The sequence below is a fragment of the Pan paniscus genome, chromosome 12 (assembly GCF_029289425.2).
Source record: "Pan paniscus chromosome 12, NHGRI_mPanPan1-v2.0_pri, whole genome shotgun sequence".
NCBI classification, from domain to species: Eukaryota; Metazoa; Chordata; class Mammalia; order Primates; family Hominidae; genus Pan; species Pan paniscus.
This window is the reverse complement of record NC_073261.2, coordinates 20,819,863-20,827,702: the sequence shown is the minus strand read 5'-3', so window position 1 is coordinate 20,827,702 and position 7,840 is coordinate 20,819,863. Positions and strand designations below refer to the sequence as shown.

The 7,840-nt window shown below is 45.3% G+C and overlaps 1 pseudogene; it reads left to right on the top strand.

Moving 5' to 3' along the window:
• Positions 1–1,540: 1,540 nt before the first annotated feature.
• LOC112438849 (cytochrome c oxidase subunit 7B, mitochondrial-like) lies at positions 1,541–3,471 on the top strand (annotated as a pseudogene).
• Positions 3,472–7,840: the final 4,369 nt, after the last annotated feature.

The window sequence follows — 7,840 nt, the reverse complement described above, 5'->3', positions numbered from 1 at the left end:
GTGAAACCCCCTCTCTACTAAAAATACAAAAAAAAAAAAATTAGCCAGGCGTGGTGGCAGACACCTATAGTCCCAGCTACTCGGGAGGCTGAGGCAGGAGAATGGCGTGAACCCAGGAGGCGGAGCTTGCAGTGAGCTGAGATCGTGCCACTGTACTCCAGCCTGGGTGACAGAGCGAGACTCTGACTCAAAGAAAAAAAAAAGAAAAGAAAAAAGAAATCACAGGGGAAATTAGAAAGTACACAGGAAATGAGAAGAAATCACGATATGTGAAATTAGAAAATTAGAGAAATTTGAGATGGATAAATGAAGATACAACATACGAAAACTTATGGGATACAGCTAAAGCAACATTAAGAAGGAAATGTATACCTGTAAAGACTATATTTAAAAAAGAATGACCCCTAAAAAGCAAGTAATCAAAGCATACCACTACAGAAAGTCATTGAATCATAAAGGAAGACAGTAAGAGGGGAAGAAAGGAACAAAGGCTCTATAAAACAACTAGAAAACAGTTTTTTTTTGAGACACCGTCTCACTCTGTCACCCAGGCTGGTAGAGTGCAGTGGCGCACTCTTGGCTCACTGCAACCTCTGCCTCCCAGGTTCAAGCAATCCTTGTGCCTCAGCCTCCCGGGTAGCTGGGACCACAGGTGTGCACCACCTCATGGGACTAATTTTGTATTTTTAGTAGAGACAGGATTTCACCATGTTGGCCAGGCTGGTCTCGAACTCCTGGCCTCAAGTGATCTGCCCACCTCGGCCTCCCAAAATGCTGGAATTACAGGCATGAGCCACTGTGCCCATCTGGAAAACTTTTTTTTTTTTTTTTTGAGATGGAGTTTCACTCTTGTTGCCCAGGCTGGAGTGCAATGGCATGATCTTGGCTCACGACAACCTCCCCGCACCGGGTTCAAGCGATTCTCCTACCTCAGCCTCCTGAGTAGCTGGGGTTATAGGCATGTGCCACCACGCCTGGCTAATTTTGTATTTTTAGTAGAGACGGGTTTCTTCATGTTGGTCAGGCTGGTCTGGAACTCCCGACCTCAGGTGATTCGCCCGCCTCGGCCTCCCAAAGTGCTGGGATTACAGGCGTGAGCCACTGCGCCCAGCCAGGAAAACAATTTTTTAAATGACAGTGGTAATCCTTACCTATCAATAATTACCTTGAATATCAGTGGACTTAAAAAAAATAACCTCAAATCAATAGCCTGGGGAAAAAAAGAGCAAACCATGCTTAAGGCAAGCAGAAGGAAGGACAAAAAGGTCAAAGCTGAAATCAGTGAAATAGAAACTAGAAAAACAATAGAGACCTCAACAACAACAAACATAAGTGAGCAAAAGGCTGGACTAGACATTTTTCTAAAGTTGATACAGAAATGTATAAAAAGCGTGAGAAAAGATGCTTAGGCTGGGTGCGGTGGCTCATGCCTGTAATTCCAGCATTTTGGGAGGCCAAGGCACGGTGGATCACTTGAGGTCAGTAGCTCGAGACCAGCCTGGCCAACGTGGCAAAACCCCATCTTTATTAAAAATACAAAAATTGGAATTTGCACCAAAGCAGCAGCTGCATTCCCACAGTTCGATCTTCACCTTCACGATGTTTCGCTTGCTCAAAAAATGCACTAAGTCATCTCCAAGATCAAAGCATTCAGCAAACAATGGCAAGGCAGAGCCACCAGAAAAGTACACCTGATTTTCATGACAATACGATAATGCTGTATTAGCTAGTGGAGCCACTTTCTGTATTGCTTTATGGACATATGTAGCAACACAAATCAGAATAGAATGGAACCTGTGCCCTGTTGGCAGAGTCACCCCAAAGGAATGGAGAGATCAGTAATCATCCCAGCTGGTGTAATAATGAATTGTTTAAAAAGCAGCTCATAATTGATGCCAAGTTAAAACACTGTGTACCCATTAAGATATGGCATTATTGAAGAAATAAAGTACATTTTGAAACCTTCAAAAAAAAATACAAAAATTAGCCAGGCATAGTGGCAGGCACCTGTAATCCCAGCTACTTGGGAGGCAGAGGCACAGAATAACTTGAACTTAGGAGGCAGAGGTTTCAGTGAGCCAAGATCCCAACACTGTACTCCAGCCTGAGTGACAGAGGGAGACTGTGTCTCAAAACAAAAACAAAAACAAAAACAAAAACAAAACAAAAAATGCTCAACATTCCTAATCATCATTAGAGAAATGCAAATCAAAATCACAAGGAAATATTATCTTACACCCATTAGGATGTCTACTATCAAAAAAGCAGAAAATCACAAGTGTTAAAGAGGATGCACAGAAATTGGAGCCTTTGTGCAATGTAAAATGGTGTAGCTACTACCAAAAACAATTTGATGGGGTCTCAGAAAAGTAAAAATAGAATTGCCGTATGCACTTCTGGACATATATCCAAAAGAATTGAGAACAGGGTCTTTTTTTTTTTTTTTTTTTTTGAGACGGAGTCTCACTCTTTCGCCCAGGCCGGACTGCAGTGGCGCGATCTCGGCTCACTGCAACCTCTGCCTCCCGGGTTCACGCCATTCTCCTGCCTCAGCCTCCGGAGTAGCTGGGACTACAGGCGCCCGCCACCCTGCCCGGCTAATTTTTTTGTATTTTTAGTAGAGACGGGGTTTCACCATGTTAGCCAGGATGGTCTCAATCTCCTGACCTCGTGATCCGCCTGCCTCGGCCTCCCAAAGTGCTGGGATTACAGGCGTGAGCCACCGCGCCCGGCCGAGAACAGGGTCTGTAAGAGGTATTTGCACACCTGTATTTATAGCAGTATTGTTCACAATAGCCAACACGCAGAAGCAGCCTAAATGTCCATCAACAGATGAGTGGATAAACAAAATGTGGTGTATACAAATAATGGAGTATTACTCAGCCTTAAAAAGGAAATGAATTCTGTTACATGCTATAACATGGAAGAACCTTGAGGACATCATGCTAAGTGGAATAAGCCAGTCGCAAAAATACAAATACTGTATGCTTCCACTTATATGAGGTATCTAAAGTAGTCAAATTCACAGAAACAGCAAATCAAATGGTGGCCACCAGAAACTAGGGGGAGGAGGAAATGGAGAGTTGTTGTTTCCTGGGTATAGATGTTCAAGTTTTAAAAGATAAAGTTGGGCCAAGTGGTGGCTCGCGCCTGTAATCCCAACACTTTGGGAGGCCGAGGTGGGAGGATTGCTTGAAGTCAGGAGTTTAAGAACAGCTTAGGTAACAAAGCAAGACTCTCTCTCTACAAAAAAAAAAAAAAAATTAACCCAGCTCAGTGGTGTGCACCTGTAGTCCACAGCTACTTGGGAGGCTGAGGCAGGAGGATTGATTGAGCCCAAGAGTTCGAAGTTCGCGGCGGTGGGGGGGGCAAAAAGCGGCGGGGTGCAAAAAGCTGCAGCGGCGAGGGGGCACAAAGCCGCGGCGGGCAAAAAGCCGAGGCGGGGTGGGAGCAAAAAGTCGCGGCGGCGGGGTGGGCAGAAAGCCGCGGCGGGTAAAAAGCCGCGGCGGGTAAAAAGCCGCGGAGTCAGGGGGGAAAAAGCCGCAGCGGCGGGGGGGCAAAAAGCCGAGGCGGGCAAAAAGTCGCGGCGGGCAAAAAGTCGCGGCGGGCAAAAAGTCGCGGCGGGCAAAAAGTCGCGGCGGCGGGGGCTCAAAAGCCGCGGTGGGGAAAAAACCGCGGCGGCGGGGTGCAAAAAGCCACGGCGAGGAAAAAGCCGAGGCGGGTAAAAAGCCGCGGGGGCAGGGGGGAAAAAGCCACGGCGAGGAAAAAGCCGCGGCGGCGGGGGGTGCAAAAAGCGGCGGGGTACAAAAAAAGCGGCGGGGGGCAAAAAGCCGTGGCGGCGGGGGGGCAAAAAGCCGCGGCGGCGAGGGCGTGGGCAGAAAGCCGCGGCTGCGAGGGGCACACAAAAAAAAAAAAGAGTTCGAAGTTGCAGAGACCCATAATCGCACCACTGCATTCCATCCCAGGTGACAGCAAGATCATGTCTCAAAATAATAAATAAATAAATAGAAATAAAAGATGAAAACTTTCTGGAGATACATTGCACAGCAACATAAGGCTACTGCATTGCACACTTGAAAATGGTTAAGTTGGGCCGGGTGCGGTGGCTCACACCTGTAATCCCAGCACTTTGGGAGGTCGAGGTGGGCCGATCATGAGGTCAGGAGATCAAGACCATCCTGGCTAACAATGTGAAACCCCATCTCTACTAAAAAAATACAAAAAAAAAAAAAAAAAAAAAAAAAAAAAAAATTAGCTGGGCGTGGTGGCGGGCACCTCTAGTCCCAGCTACTCGGGAGGCTGAGGCATGAGAATGGCGTGAACCCGGGAGGCAAGCTTGCAGTGAGCTGAGATCACGCCACTGCACTCCAGCCTGGGTGACAGACTCCATCCGAAAAAAAAAAAAAAAAAAGGTTAAGTTGGGCTGGGTGCGGTGGCTCACACCTGTAATCCTAGCACTTTGGGAGGCCGAGGCGGGCATTCACCTGTGGTGGGGAGTTGGAGACCAGCCTGACCAACATGGAGAAACTCCATCTCTACTAAAAATACAAAATTAGCGGGGCGTGGTGGTGCATGCCTGTAATCCCAGCTACTCAGGAGGCTGTGGCAGGAGAATGGTTTGAACCCTGGAGGTGAAGGTTGCAGTGAGTCGAGATCGTACCAGTACACTCTAGCCTGAGCAACAAGAGCGAAACTCTGGCTCAAAAAAAAAAAAAATTAAGTTGGTAAATCTTTTTTTTAATCACTATTAAATTTTTTAAAACTCATTTTTAAAGAGTAGAGAAAATCAACAAAGGCAAAAGTTGCTGTTTTGAAAAAAAAATTTTTTTTTTTGAGACAGAGTCTCGCTCTGTCGCCCAGGCTGGAGTGCAGTGGCGCGATCTCGGCTCAGTGCAAGCTCCGCCTCCCGGTTTCATGCCATTCTCCTGCCTCAGCCTCGTGAGTAGCTGGGACTACAGGCACCCGCCACCACACCTGGCTAATTTTTTTTTTTTTGTATTTTTTTAGTACAGATGGTGTTTCATCATGTTAGCCAGGATAGTCTCGATCTCCTGACCTCGTGATCAGCCTGCCTCAGCCTCTCAAAGTGCTGGGATTACAGGAGTGAGCCACCGTGCCCGGCCTGAAAAACGTTTTTAAATTCATAAAGCTTTTGTTTTTTGAGATTGACCAAGAAAAAAGAAAGACTCTACTAAAATCAAGGATGAAAGAAGGGGTATAAAAACTGACTTACGGCCGGGCACAGTGGCTTACAAAGTGCTTTGTAATCCCAGAACTTTGGGAGGCCAAGGTGGGCGGATCACGAGGTCAGGAGTTCGAGACCAGCCTGGCCAAAGTAGTGAAACCCCATCTCTAATAAAAATACAAAAAGTAAGCCAGGCATGGTGGCAGACGCCTGTAATACCAGCTACTCAGGAGGCTGAGGCAGGAGAATTACTTGAACCTGGGAGGCGGAAGTTGCCGTGAGCCAGGATCGTGCCATTGCACTCCAGCCTGGGCCAAAGTGCGAGACTACGTGTCAAAAAAAAAAAAAAAAAAAAAAAAAAAATTGACTTACAAGGATGCCTTCTTTCTTCACTTTTATTCAACACTGTACTGGATGTTCTAGCCAGGGCAATTAGGCAAGAAATGCAAACAAAAAGTATCGAAATAGGAATAGAATAAATAAAACTATCTCTATTCTAGATGACATGATCTTATATACAGAAAACCCTAATGAAACCTCAAAAAAAAAAAAGACCTAAACCATCAGTGATAATAAATGAGTTCAAAGAGATTGTACCATACAAGGTCAATTAAAAAAAAATGAGTTGTCTACTTATACACTAGCAAGGAACAATTCAAGTAAAATTAAGTAAACAATTCCATTTATAATATTATCAAAAATAATAAAATAATTATGAATAAATTTAACCCAAACGTGTAAGACTTGTAGACTGGAAACTACACAACACTGTTGAAAGAAATTAAAGAGCAGCTAAATCAATGGAAAGACATCCTGTGTTCATTAATTGGATGTAAACATGTCTACACAAAAACTTGTATACAGGCCAGGCATGGTGGCTCACGCCTGTAATCCCAGCACTTTGGGAGCTTTTGATGGGAGGATCACTTGAGTCCAGGAATTTGAGATCAGCCTGGGCAACACAGTGAGACCCCCATCTCTACAAAAAAAGAAAAAACAAAAACAAAAGAAAACCTATACATGAATGTTTATAGCAGTACTATTTTTATTAGTAAAAGGTGGAAACAATCCAAATTTCCATCTACTGAAGACGGATTTTTAAAATGTGGTATTATTGGGCACAGACACACGTGCCTGTAGTCCCAGCTACTGGGGAGGTTGAAGCAGGAGGGTCGCTTGAGCCCGAGAGTTTGAAGCTGCAGTTTGCAGCTGCAGTTTGCAGCTGCAGTGATGCTCCTTGATCCATGCAGGAGCTGTGATCAGGCCTGTGAAGAGCCACTAAACTCCAGCCTGGGCGACATAGTGAGATCTCTGTCTCAAAGAAAAATGTGGTATAGCCATACAATAGAATATTACTTTTGCATAAAAAATAATGAAGTTACCAATGCATACTACGACATGAATCAGCCTTGAAAACATTATTCTAAATGAAAGGTGCCAATCACAAAACCTCATATATCATTTCATTTATATGAAATATCCAGAGTAGGCAAACTCAAAGACACAGAAAGTAGACTAGTGATTGCCAAGGGCTGGGCAGAGGGGAAATCTGGGAGTGCATGTGACTGCCAACCTGAATGGAGTCTCTTGTTGGGGTGATAGAGATATTTTGGAATTAGATTTTGGGGATGGCTGTAAAACATTGCAAATTTACTAAAAAAAAAAAATCATTGAATGAAATTAAATCCTATGGAGATGATAGGTATTTTCATTTTGGCCAGGCAATCTACCTGATTAGGTTCAAGCCACAAGTTCCCACCCCTCCATTCTGCAGTCTGGTTCCAAAGTCAGTTCAGTGTCCAAAGTCTTCACAGGACTATTCAGTTCTGTCTGACTTGTGCACCACCCAGTGGCCAGTTGTGTCTGTGGGTGATGGTCTCTCAGTTCAGCTGTCAGTCTTTGGTGTGTTGAACAGGACCAGATCTATGCAGGAGCAGCTCAAGAATGAGCCCTGGGGTTTATAGACAGGTTAATGGGGTTGCTTCACTGATTAACTCTCTCTCAGCAATTACCCTGTTGCTTTCATTTGCTGAGGCTTCTCTTTTTAGTCTTCCAAGCAGAAAACAGGCTTTCGGTATCTGGCTCTACCATGCATTTCTACATCTGAAGCCAAGCAGTGGGAGGACTGAATTGGAAGAGAAGCAACATGGATTGTTTCTGCCCTCTTGGGACCACAGCTCTGTCAGTTGGAGAAGGTTCCCTCCTGCGTCTTGGCTCCTGGGCTCCTCTTGGGGCTGGTGCCAGTGCCACTGTGGGACTGCTTGTGGGCTGAGGTATGAGAGAACAGGGAAAAGAAAAACGGGGAGGAACGAACTTCTGGATTCCCTCAGAATGTTAGGAGACCCTTTTCCCGTTACTTGAGCCAGAAATAGAGGCATCTTCTGGAGCTCTTTCTATCTGCACCCTGGTGCCCACTGCCAGGTTAGTCACGGGATGCCATAGGGGAAACATGGTTATCTCACCACTGGTTTGGTGGTACTTCAAGTTCTTGTCTTCTTGGGAAAGCTGCCTGCAACTATTTAGTTTTCACTGTCTTCCAATAGCTGCTCCATGCATTCTGTACTGTCTCCTGGCTGGACTCCATGCAGGAAGCCTGTCTCCTCCACAGTGTGCACTCACTCAGGTCATTGTTCAGTTTTATTGTTGGCGTTTGTT